Genomic DNA, 14,192 nt, shown 5'->3' on the forward strand with positions numbered 1-14,192 from the left:
CATAGCTATTGTTTTACTACAAAAGGATGATCAAGGATGTGAAAAACCAATAGCCTTTTTTAGTAAAGCACTTAGGGATGCACCTCTAAAATACAAAATCATGGAAAAACAAGCTTTTGCATTGGTGAAAGCTATTAAAGACTTTAGAGTCTACATATTGTATTCCCATGTAATAGCATATGTACCAAATGTTGTTATCAAAGATATGTTAACTCAAGATGGAATTGAGAGAAAACGAGGTAAATGGATTGCTGCTATATTGGAATATGATATTGAAATAAGACCTACAAAGCTTATAAAAGGAAAGGGATTGGCTAAACTCATGACTGAAAAAAATTGTCAAGCCCTAGATATTAATGAACTGGATAATGAACAGGACATGGCGACTCCACAAATCAGCCAGTCCTTCTTAGATTCACCTTGGTATGCTGATATAACTTATGTATTATTAAACCTGCAGGCTCCTCCAAGGTTATCCAGAACAAAGCAAAGCTTTTTAAAGATGAAAGCTTCAAAATTTTGTATTTTAGATAATGCTCTATTTTGGAAAAATCATGAATTTATTCTATTGAATTGTTTAGTAAAAGAAGAAGCTGACAAGGTTCTCAAAGAATTTCATGCAAGAGATTATGGTGGACACCTTTAATGGAAGGCAACTGCAAACAAAATCCCGAGGGCTGGATTTTATTGGCCAACCTTGTTCATTGATGTAAAGAAATTTGTCACTGCTTGCCATAAATGCCAACTTTTTGAAGGCAAGAGAAAACTTCTACCTTTACCCTTGAAACCAATTTCCACTGAAAAACCCTTCCAACAATGGGGCTTAGACTTCATTGGAGAAATCCATCCTCCATCTTCTGGCCAACATAAATGGATTCTCACTGCCACAGATTATTTCACCAAATGGATAGAAGCCATTCCTTCTAGACAAGCCAATGATACTGTGATTATAGGATTCTTAGAAACCAACATATTGTCTAGATTTGGCTGTCCTGAAAAGATCATAGCTGATAACGATGTTGCCTTTAAATCGAAGAAAATGATAAGTTTCTATAATAAATACCATATCACTCTAGGCCATTCCACAGCCTATTACCCTCAAGGTAATGGTCTAGCTAAGTCTTCCAATAAAAGCCTAATTAATATCATTAAGAAATGATTGGAAGAAAACAAGAAAAATTGGCACAAGAAACTTACTAATGCACTGTGGGTAGACATACTTACTGCAAAGAAATCTATTGGGAGTAGTCCTTATGAATTAGTCTATGGAATGGAAGCTGTATTTCCTTCATCTCTAGGAGTTCCTATAATGAAATTACTTCAAGAAGCTCAAGTGGAACCCAATGACATTCAAAGGAGAATAAATCAGACCATCCATCTGCAACAAACCAGAGAGGAAGTATATCAGAGATCCCAAGTGGTACAAGAGAAACTTAAGAAAATGTTTGACAAAAGAACCAAGGCAGAGGACTTCTACATTGGAGACAAGGTTTTAAGATGGGATTCTAGGAGAGAGGATAAGGGAAAACATGGGAAGTTTGACTTCCTATGGAAAGGACCTTTTGTTATCCATGCTTTACAAGGGAACAATACTTACTATCTCAAAAACTTGGATGACACAGAAACAGAAGAAGGGCCAATTAATGGTCGGATGCTGAAGCATTACTATGATCCCACTTTTTAATATAGTCTAATTTTAACATGTAAATACTATATCCTTGGTAATGTCACAGTTTGGATTGGATAGTAACTTGCTGGAGTTGAAGCCTAGAGAGAAGGCCCTAAGCTTCAGAAGGATTACTGTCATACATACAATAAAGCAACCAGCAGAAGGAGATTTTAGAGCACAGTCAAAGTCATTCAGAAGGCCATCTGACCTATTGTTCTTGACTTTCCACCAGGAAAATCTATCCCCAAGTGGAGCCAATGTTATGCTCCTATACCAATAGGTGTCATATTTCATGATTGATTTCATGAGCTCTGTAATATGTTCATACGTTTTCTTGTTGCAAAGGTTTTCCATATTTTCAAAAAAATCAAGAAAATTTAAAAAATGTAAAGAGGGTATACCCTAAAAGAAAAATCAAAGGGTGAAAAGAATAAAATGGTCAAAAAATGAAAAGAAATGAACCCCAAACAAAAATAGACCAGGAAAGTGTGCAAGTCTAAATGCCACTACTTTTTCATTTTCTGTAATAAAAAATTGTGTGCAGCTTGTCATTTTTGCCACAACTCATTAAGAGTCAAACTGTTTAAACTTGGCTCATTCATTTTTCAATTTCATGTTGTAGAGATAGAGAATAAAATCTGACCAAACTGTTAAATCTTGGCAGATAAGTAGATAGGTAGAGTGAATAAAAGGAGCTCAATAGTTTAATCTGAGCCCTTGGATGTAATAAGGTTAGACTTAGATAGATTTCTATATGTAAAAGAAAAAGTGTGATAAGGGTTTGCCAGTTCAAATGCACCCTAATAAAGAAGAAAAAATGTTAGGCTAAAGTAGGTAGGGTAGGTAGATGATGTTGCAGGATGATACTTGTGATGAAAAATGCTTCTAAATGTGTTGATCTTTACTTTTATCACCAGTGCAAGGCAGATATTACACTTGATGCGGTTCAAGAAAGACAAGGTCAAATAACTAATTTCCATTCACATTTTTCCCTAAATATTTCACTAATTCCCCCTAAAGTATTAAGGAATTTAAAAATCAAAGGGGCTCAGAGCATTTCTCTGACTTCTGGAGGGACCAGACCCTCAGCCCAATGATCTAAAAGCCTAAGTACTCAAAAATCATCCATCCATCATTCATTTTGTTTCATAAATTTTGCCTAAGTAAAAAACCTATTTTACTTAGCAAATGCATAATATCGACTGAAAAACCCCTTTTCCCATGTTAGCCTAAGTTTTAGATGTAAATTTCTAACATTTTAACTTGGTGCTTATCATTTTATTTCATATTAACTTTAACTATTATTATATAACTCACAAAGAAATTTTAACCCTTCCCGTATTATGTAGTTATATGTAAAATCCCAACATTTTATATAATTCCCGCCCCAGTTAAATATAACGATAAAATAATGTTTAAACAGGGATTAATAAATTTATCCAAAGTTTATTAATAACCTACCCTGCCATGCCATATGGGATTAATTAACCCTTTAGGTTAATTAATAACCAACCCCAACCAATAGAGTTGTCCGTGATAAAATTAAAACCTTTTTTAATTTGTCGAGCCCGCTACAGTTAATGTCCCGCCATGTCCCACGACCGTCCACCGTTGGATTAAACTCTTTTCATCCAATGGTTTATAGTGATATCGCGACCCCCCTAGTGACCGCGCTTTAACTCGCGATCACCAGGCGGTTTTCCGCCCGTACCTCAGTCATGCGTCGCTGCATATGCTCACTCGCCCTCCGTCCAAAACCGCCTAGCCCCAAAAGCGGTGCAGTGCTTACCGCTTACCACCTTCTGCAAACGACAAAATGTCACATCGCCGCTTACATCATCCGCCCAATAAAGCCAAAAAGTCCCGCCAACCTAAATTGCGTTAAATACAACAATAAAATGTCATTTTCATGGTAATGCACTGCGTCCCGAGCTCCCATGCAAATGAATGACTGAGTCCATTATTTCGGTTTCTCAACCACCACCTGACCAGAAAGACTACAGCACCAGCTTCGTAGCCTATCAACCAACCTGTTTTTGTATAGTTTTCCTCTTTAACACAGGTACCATTCAAGCTGCCTCAAAAATTAGCAGGTAGTTCATCCATTGCTAGACTTCTCAACTGCCTCCACTAGAAGTCAACATACCACTCACAGGCACACCTAAAGGGAAGGAAGTAGAGACTACAGAACAACCCACAATGACAGATCAGCCTGAAAAGTCCAAAGAACAGGGTCAAGTGCCAATTCCTCTAGCTCAAACCCATGTAGCAGAAAGTCTAGCCTTACAAACTCCTCTAAATGAGGAAAGAGGAAAAAAGAGGGATAGGGAAACCACTACCCCTACCAGTGGACCCATGGAATAGCCTGGTACTAAAAGACAAAGACTGAACCCTCTGTCAGAAGAGGAAATGATGAAAGAGACTATAGACAGCCATAGAGAAGAAAGAGCAGTGAGCCAGCAAACTTCTCCATTGGGAGAAACATCCCTTAGCTCACAGAGGCAAGAGCTAGAAAGGCAACAAAGTTCAGAAGTTTCATCTCACAAACCTCTAGGAAAAGAGGCCTCAGATATAAAGAAAACCTTCACAGAAATAAAGGCCAGAAATGATCCTGTCAAACTCCAAATTTACAATCAATACTTGAAAATGGCCCCCACAAACCAGCAGAGATTGATGTCAGCCTATGACATCAAAGAGGGAAAAATGATAATGAGTTACTTCAAGCCAAAGGTGCAACAACCCCAGTCAGCAGCAGATTACATTAGAACAAATTTGGAGGTCTTAGCCAAAGATATTCATCCTATGGACCAAATTGAACTTCACAAGCAAACTACGGAAATGGTCTATTCCACACTGGCTGACAAAGCAATGATGGCCCACAAGCTACAAAATTCCTTGGATAATACAGCTGCTCAACTTCGCTTGGAAAAAGCCTCCTCCCTAGCCAAGGATAACAGAATAGAATCATTATAAGAAATCATCATTGGATTGGAACATGATCCCAAACATGTAAAAGATGTAGAAGCACTAATTAAGAAAAAATAAGAAGACATTGATGCCTTGAGGAAGCAGCTAAAGCTACCTCCTTCAAGGCATCCACAGACCGCTGAGGTTATCAAACAAAAATCTGAAGAAGAAATGTTGGACCTACTCTTGAAACTCAATGAAAGATTGAATGATATAGAGTAGGCATTAGAAAAAGCACTGAAGGAAAAGCAGGGAGAGTCAACCTCTCAACCTCCTGAGGTAATACCAATAGTCTCAACAACAGTCCCCTCTACACTTGGGACAACCTTAGCTCCAAACATCCCAACAGCCACAATAGAGGTGGTCACCGGTACGTCAACAACAAGAACAACACTAGGCAGCAGCACCAATTTAAGCACAGAAGAGCTGATAAAGGCAATGGAAGACATGAGGCTACAAGTGTCAAAATTAAAACAGGTAAAAGAAAAGCTAGATAAAATGGAAACAGATTATAATATTTCAAAGATAAATGTTGTGGAAAAAACAAGGGAGATCAAAGCATTAGAAAATAAAGTTAAAACATTAGAGAAAGATCTCACTTTTCATAAACCTCTGGCAGAGATCAAGAAAATTCTTTGGGCCAACATCATTCAATCTATAAATGATGTGTGGCCATCTATCCAAGTGATTTATGAACAGATTGATTTAGTGAAAGCAACACATGGAGCAATTCAACAGACAAAAGCACAGTTAGGACATATGCCTGAACAAGCCAACCGGCTTATACATTTTTTGAATACCAAAAATAAGAAACAACTAGAAGCACTTGGCATCCTAGACAGAACAGACACTATTTTGGAAATCAAAAGGGTGCTAACTAAAAGAACTTTGATGCAGAATCTGGAGAGAAGATGTCAAGATATGCAGGTGGAAATCAATTCTTTTATGGAGAAGTTCACTGTCTTACAGAATAAAGGGCTACCAAGTCCTTTGATCATCAATAACAAGTTAATGAAGCACATTGATTATGTAGATAAATTGAATAAGTATGCTGGAGATCAAGCTAGTTCATCAACAAGTGCATCAGGAACAAAAGCATTTCCCACAAGTCGAGTTCTCTTTGACAGCTTAGAGAACTTATTCTATATTGAACATGAGGTAAAGCACTTGTTTCAACTCCAGCGTAATTTTTTCAGATATACAGAAACTAATGAGACTCTGAGGAAACTTCAGAAACACAGATTTCCAGAGCAAAAATGGTGGGAAGACATGTTGGAAATTTTGTAAATTTATCCTCAGTAAAATGTAAATTTTGGTCTATTTACTATGGTAAGATAAATAAAGGTGAACAGAGATGAACAAAGGACAAACAGGTCGAAGTGTATCAAAACAGGTAAAGAGTATCAGTCAAAACACGGTAGCCAACACAGAGTTACTAAAGAGGACAACAACAAGCCAAATAAAAGGGCCTGCCTCCAGCACATTCAGTGAGAAAATGAACATCACAACATCAGTTCACCTTTCTCCTATCTTCGAGACTAAGTGTCTCTATTTTTCTGTAAAAATAATTAGTCATCACTAGAATATATCTCACTCTGTTATGAGATATTTTTGTAAATATTTTTTGTATAAATACCCCCTCAATTGGAGTATTGAGGGTGGATTCTTAGACATTGCTGTAATATTGGCTATATTGGAATAAACTGTTGTTTGGACCAACTTTGTGGCTTGTTGGATGAAGAATTGGAGCTAAGGACTTTTCTCAGAATTCTTGAATCAAACACCAGATCAATAAGTCATCTATACCTTGTGTTTTAAAGTTTTCCTTGTTTAAAATATCATCTATGTTTCACATCTGAATGATAAACGAAAAAGAATAACTTAGAATATGCTTAATTGCACTCTGTTTTCAATCGTTATTATTCTCAATGTTTTCTTCTGAACTAGTATAAACAGTGAATTCTTAATTGCTCTTGTTTCCTAGTTTATTCATCTTAATCATTTAGTAAAGAATTCTTAATTGCTCTTTATTGATGGTTAGTCATGTTCTGCTCTCTTAAAGTATGTTAAAGGATTCTTAGTTTCCCTTTAACCCTTTAAGCCCATCCCATCTTTAAGTCTCTAATTGTTCCCTGTTTGACTACCTTGCTCTGTTAAACCATCCTTTGTGAAGAAACCAAGTCCAGTTAAGCCATCTTCTTTGACTCCATCAGCCCAATGGACTAAGCTACTTAGTCTTACCCCTTTGCTATTGAATCTCACCATCCAAATTCAAACAAAACTCCTAAACTTCACAACTAGCCTAATATCTTTCAAAAACAAAGCTAAACTTGAAAGGGAGAGCCCTCTCAAGATACAGATTGGCTAGATTCTATATCTAAAAGATTGGTTTGTGGTTACCTCGGACCCCTTTCCTCTTCAAACAACTTCAAGGAAAATCTGAGTGATAACACTTGCGAAATGACCTACTTCCCCATAGTTGTAAGAGATATTCTGTCCCCGGCCCCTTTCAAATCCTCCTCCTCGCCCTTTTCCTCAGCCTTGGAATCCTCCATGCATCGTAGTTGTGCCCTCATCCTGAGGCTAATTTTTTTCCTACATCCTATACGTAGGGGTCCTCTCCATCATTAGTTCATAATTGCGACAGTTGCCCTCATCATGACCTATGAATTCGTACAAAGTACAAAACAACTGTTGCAGGGTCTATACAAAATTTTACAGAAGATGACAATTATTCGTCGTGTGCTTCCCAGAAATTTGGCAAATAGCGCACCATAATGCTACTCTTGCACTTGACCCAGTGGTATTTTCTGGCTTCATGGGGACAAAGCCTTCCCCAATAAGATAGTTATGATAGACCTGGTGATGGTCCCTATTGTGACCATGACCTTTGCATTTCAGGCACTAGACTTTTGCGTGCACCTCCAGTTGAACTTCCTTTCGCTTCTTGAGGCTCTGCAAATCTATGTGTAAGCTATCCAACTGTTACTAAATCTGTCGCACACCCAGATTCATATCTTTCATGGGTGAAGCCTCCAATATCCTGGCAATCTCCAAGGCTTCAACTTGCATTTCTATTTTCTATTGAGACAATGGAAATAGCGAAGAAATTTACCAGTGTCTGTGTTGATTATCTATGATCTTCATATTATCCAGTTGAATCAGACACTTCAGTCTTTGATTAAAGTTCCACACAGACTCTTTTACCCTCTATTGGATCTCTTTAAACTTTTTTAGTGACTGGGCTTGTGATTTAGGCTTCTTAAACTCATTTTTCAGTGGTTTTTGTGTTTCCAACATAGTTGCATTAGGTTTACCCAAACAAAACTTGATATACCAGCTCAACGCTCTGTCCTGTAGCATTGTGACCAACTGCACTTTATTTATGTCATCATCAATAATATATTTTGCCTTCCATAAAACATTCACTACAAACTAGAATTGTTCAGGGCCTTCAGTCCCTAGACCCTTAAACACAGTCATATTCATCATGTTCTCCATGTTGAATGATGGAGGTGGAGGTGGAGGTGAAGGTGTAGGTGTCCGAAGCAGAGGTGGAGGTGGAGGTGGAGTGGATGGATGTGGTATCCCTGTGATACCATGACTCATGCTTTGTAGCACACCTTGTAGTGCCTTCAGAATTCTTCTTTCATTATCACTATTAGATGATCCCAACAGTGGACTATAATCAACACCCGAATCTAGGTTCCCTCTAAATGTTCTTTCACTTCTCGTAGTCCCAAACATTAATTCGAAGGCATAACCCTCTTTGTGTACAATAACATTTTAATCCAAGTTTTCATGGATTTCAAGTACTTAGCTCTTGGCCCCTTGAAAAACCCATGCTTCGCTTTTCTATAACTAGTGGACGTATCAATCGCAAACTCGGTAACAAGTCCCCCCAGAATACTATTGATCCAATAATCGACAACCCGCAAGATTTTGTTTTCTAAAGCCTCTATGCTCTCCACAAGTCTTGCGGTCCACACGATAGGGCCATCAAGCTTCCACATACCCTGAATATCAACCAATTTAGACAACCACTCATGTAATTTGCACAGAAAAGAGAAGAAGAATATCTCGTGTTCATCTGTGAATAGATATCTATTCAGGCACTCTTCCTTTGACATACGTAGATTCCTATTTTCCTAGGCTACAAATGCATACAATTTCTGATCTATCCACTTTTCTTCCTCTTTCTTAGTGGGGAACCACTTATCACACATCCCTCAGATAGATCTTGGTCCCAGCAATGGACCATTTGTTGGTGTTTATGGTGCTCGACCTGCTCACATGTCAGGGGATCTCCCTGGTAAGAAGTCCCAATTAGACCTTAGACCGTTTGGTGTAGGAGTCCTAGTAGTGGGTCGTATGGTAATGTCATGACCACAATTTCGCATAGAGGCAAGTAAGATAACTTTGTTGGTAGTAAGGGTGTGATAGCTGCAATGAGCCAAGGAAGGTGCATTAGAGGTTCTAAGACACGAGGTTTGAGATGAGTGCGCCCCTTGGAAACCTATGATAGCACACATTTAAGAAGGGATAACATGAGAAAATATGCATCACAACATGGAAGGAAAGTTAGCGAGCAGTCGAAAGTGATGGTTAAACCAACAACACATTTTAGAAAGATTCATACATACATACACAGATAGCTATACATGCATGAGTAAGCAAAGCAATACATATATCATTTAGAGTAAGCCAGATAACATAGAATACAATACAACATATGCATGAAATGTGATGGCTCTTGTTATATTAAGAAGTGTAAGTTCCAGTCATACAATATAGCCATGTCCAACCACTAGCTCTAATAGCGGAATGTTACAGCCACAACCGCCTGCTCCTCCAAAGAGATGTACTACCTCTGAGCAGTGGAGAAGCCAAGGCTCATTACCATACTGTCCAAGCTCTCTCCAAGATAGTCTTATTGGAAGCTTGGCTAACCAAAAGCCTAAATAATGAGTTATAAGGGACTATTTATAGCAAAGGGTGGGGTGACCCTTGTCATTCCCCTTTGTGGCAGTTCAACTACCCTCATGACTCTTCTTCTACTCTATGACTGTGAAATCTAACTATCACAACTTCACCTTCACCATCATAAATGTAAGTGGATAAGAGATCAAATAACTCCCTTCTTATGGTGACATCTTCATGATTCAAAAAACAATGTGGAGGGAGAAGTGTGCAAGAATCCATGATAGATATGCAAAGGTTCAAGATGGGATGGGAGGACATAGCTGATCATCTGGCCCTCCTTCTAGTGCCAGAAATGTTGACAGTGCTAGACCCACCAACATGTCAGGGGATCTCCCTGGTAAGAAGTCCCAATTGGACCTCAGACCGTTTGGTGTACGAGTCCCAGCAGTGGGTCATATGGTGATGCCTTTACCGCGATTTCGCATAGAGGCAAGTAAGATAACTTTGTTGGTAGCAAGGGTGTTACAGTTGTAGCAATCCAAGGAAGGTGCATGTCAGGTTCTAACACATGGGGTTTGAGACGAGTGCACCCCTTCAAAACCTATGATAGCACACAGTTAAGAAGGGAACACATGAGCAAAGATACATCACAACATGGAAGGCAAGTCAGCAAGTATTGCAACATGATGGTTAAACCAACAACACATTTCAGAAAGATTCATACATACACACATACACAGATAGTTATACATGCATGCGTAAGAAAACCGATACATATATCATTTAGAGTAAATCAGATAGCATAGAATACAATACAACATATGCATAAAATGTGATGGTGCTTGTTATATTAAGAAGTGTAAGTTCCAGTCATACAATACATCCACGTCCAACCACTAGTTCTGATAGCATAATGTTACAACCACAATTTTCGGCTCCTCCAAAGAGATATACTAGCTCTGTGCAGTGGAGAAGCCAAGGCTCATTACAATATTGTCCAAGCTCTCTCCAAGATAGTCTTAGCGGAAGCTTGGCTCACCAAAAGACTCTAAAACGAGTTATGAGGGACTTTTTATAGAAAAGGGTGGGGTGACCCTTGACATTCCCCTTTGTGACAGTTCAAATACCCTCATGACTCTCCGTCTACTCTATGAATGTTACATCCAACTATCACAACTTGAATTACACTTGACATGGCATTACATTACAATGCACATGTACCCATGTGAGACAAAATGGCTTGAGCAAGCCATGCTAGACATCACTATGACTTAGACAACCACGGAAGTCCAACTCCTAAACATCCTCATGCTGATCAATAGTAAGATATTGATGCCATGATCGGTAGTCCTTGATGGTATCCGTGTGCTCCAAAGTGACATATTTATGGAACCTGACTCTCGCCTCCATAGCATCTGGGTACACTGCTCGAGCTCCTCTGTCCAACTCGTCTGTAAGCATGTGCATCATTGTCTTCAATGCATCTATACCAACAAAATACTTGTGCATGATGTCTACATTGATGGGCAAGTCTGCATTGGTAGCAATGCATATCAACTCGTCGAAGTATGAGTCAAGATCTAGTTGGAATTATGCCTTTCTGTTTTCCTAGGTGAGAGTCTTAATAGATGGGATCGCATGTGCGCGCACCACAACATCCATACTTTTGAACACACATGCATGGGAAGCCTATATACTAGTGATGAGTTGCGGGAGCTCTTCATGGTTCTAGATCTGACTCCGGATATGTGCCTTCAGCTCAACCTCATTGGCCTTCATCATCTTAGGCAAGTGAAGCAGGGCTCCCTTGTATCTCATCGTCCATGCATGCATGTACTCAAAAATAGCATGCAAGTTCATCATGATACGTGCTCTTCTAGCACATCACTGCTGCCATCCGTTGAGATGGATGACTGCCTCATGCACAGTACCAAACTTGGAGTACAATGATCGCATAACTGTGTCAAGGGACAATACTTCATCTAGTATTTCCTTCTTCAGTTTAGCTCGAGCGAATGTTGTCACCAACTCTTCTCCTTGCTTGGTCATCTGTAGTTCCTTAGCCATTCGCTCATTTTCAGCTATCGGAAAGAGAACACTTGAGCTAGTGGCTTTGGCATACACTCTAGTTGCATCGTCCAAGGCCATTGGATCATTGCACACATTAAACAAAATCACTTGTTCCTCAACTTGCACAGGAGATGTATGATCATCCAGAGTTGACAATCTAAGAGACTACACAACTCTATGTTGAGACTCATCAAATGAGATGTTGTGCATCTCTTCTTTTGGTTGATCTCTGAGGATCTTAGTGCCTTCTCGGTCAGTTGAGACTTGCTCATCATATGGATTCGATGAAGCATTTAAGTCAACCTCTTGGTGGTGAGGCATAAGGATGGTGTCATATTCCGATTCCTATTGCTCTATATCTGTATCCAACTGTTGAAGTGTTTGTTCTATCTCATGAGCGAAGTCTTGCTCCTGCGATGGTTCACCCTGTTTGCCTGATGCCAACTTTTCTGATGAATCCACTACTAGTACTAGTGTTGTTTCATCAATTTGCACATGTTGCGCCCCCTATTGTACATGTTGCTATTGCACTTCCCTCTCCTGTTTGCAACTCTTGTTCCTTCCAGAGTTTCTCCTTCAGCTCATACAACTCCTTTTCTACTTCTTCCATTCTTCCCTTATACCTCTACCTTTGCACGATTCATTTGTCATGCTTTTGACTCTATAGCCATAGTTTCTTCCTCCATGAGTGGATCTTCTTGGAACTTGCAACTTTTCTCTTCCTCCATTCGATGAACAATCTTCCTCTTTCCCTTGTCGTGCATTGGTATGATTGCCTCTATTGTTACTGTTGTTGGTCGTGGTGCTCTCGGGGATGCTGCTTCATGTTGCTTTGCTAACCACTCCACAACGATGCTGACCAATTCATTAAGTATGGAGGAGTTGTAAAAATATCTCCATGGGTCCTCCTCCACCCAATGACATGTCCCGTGGATCTAGTTGAACTATGCTCTTGTGCAGTGATATCTCACAATACAATGTGGGTCATACGGATTGTAACTTCAGAGGTTAAATGGATACTTCTTAATCAGTTCTGCCTCGACATCTACTTGCTTGAAAATCTGGATCTCATACAACCTAATCCACAATGGAAAAGCAGGCCAAGGTGCCTTCTTCTTTTGGTACATTCTAGCTGTCAATCCTATCGAGATGTGATATGCTACTTCCTGCATGACGAGTATGTCCAAGGCAAACTTTGGTAGAACATGAGGATGCTTCTCCGCACTGAACATTTGTATGAAGGTGCCGAATGGTGAGGCATACCAATCAGCAATGTCTGTCAATGCCTCCATTGCTTCCTTTGACATGCAGGGTGGATCTTGTTCAAATATCATCTTGTAGAATAGGGTGAAAAAATGACCGGATAGTTGTGTGATTACTTCTCTGAAGCTGCATTCAGACAAAAACTTACAATATGTGTTCACTATAGTCTCTGTCAGTGACCATGCCCACTCTGAGACCGGGAACTCTTATCGGGCATAGATTACACCTAAGATGTAGGCGGACATGTAGATCTCTACTTTCATACCTCCGAGTGATTGCCAAGCCTTCATTACCTGTTCCTTCAACTAATGAGCCAACATGCCAGACCAGTTACATGGTTTACCCTGTCTGGTCGATTGGTCCAACGCGATCACCCAACTCTGTGGGAAGGTTTCTGTGCTTTCTTGGGCACATAGTCAACATGAAAATATGACCAAGTATTGATACACCTTCCGCAGTATCTTGGTCTTATAGATCTAGTTGGGTGTCATCCTTAATCTGGTCGACTCCTTTACCTAGTTCTTTAGAGTGTCTCTCGAGTTGGCACTACTTTTGGGTAAGCTAAAAGGAGCCTCCATGATAGTCATGGGCTTCGACATCTAATACATCTCATCATAATCCTATGCCCATAAGCTGGCAAGTTTCGTCATGTTGACACTGCTCAGATTCATCGTCTCGAGATTAGTGGGTGCGATGATCCAGTGTATCATGTCCATGCATGGGAATGCATGGTATCGTCATGCAATTCGGTATAAGCCAGACTTGTGAATGTTCACATACACCTTATGGTCTTAGAGGTCTTCTGCAAAAGTGCCTGCAAATGCTTCATTGACCTCTTGTCATTTCAGCTTGATGTCCTTGTCTAGAAACAACTTGGTATCTTCATAGATTGGTAGACATGCGGACACCTTCTTAATTGCTGCTCTAGTTGCACTTCCATCAGTGTCCCTTGATCTTGCTCTCTTAGAGGCCATTGTTCTCATACTGCTAAGAGGTGGATGAACACCTGAAAGATCTGGAGACAAAACAACATGTATGGTAAGAAATTTGTCAGCGAAACCAAAGCAAATTCAGGGAATGACTTAACACATACCTGGGGAATGATAGGAAAAGATTGTGCAATTTCTGCTGGGAGGCTGGGTGACTGGCTACCAGAACTGCACAAAAGCAAGTATTGGTTGTCTGGGAGGCAAGACTGGCTACTCGATTTGTGTAACATGCAATCCATGCTAAATTTTGACTACTGGGATTGCGCAATGTGCAATTCCAGCTGGAAATGACTACAGGCTCATGGACTACA

Source organism: Pinus tabuliformis, chromosome 8, assembly GCF_031772625.1.
Source record: "Pinus tabuliformis cultivar Carrire ecotype Pingquan chromosome 8, CPIR1, whole genome shotgun sequence".
Taxonomy (NCBI): domain Eukaryota; kingdom Viridiplantae; phylum Streptophyta; class Pinopsida; order Pinales; family Pinaceae; genus Pinus; species Pinus tabuliformis.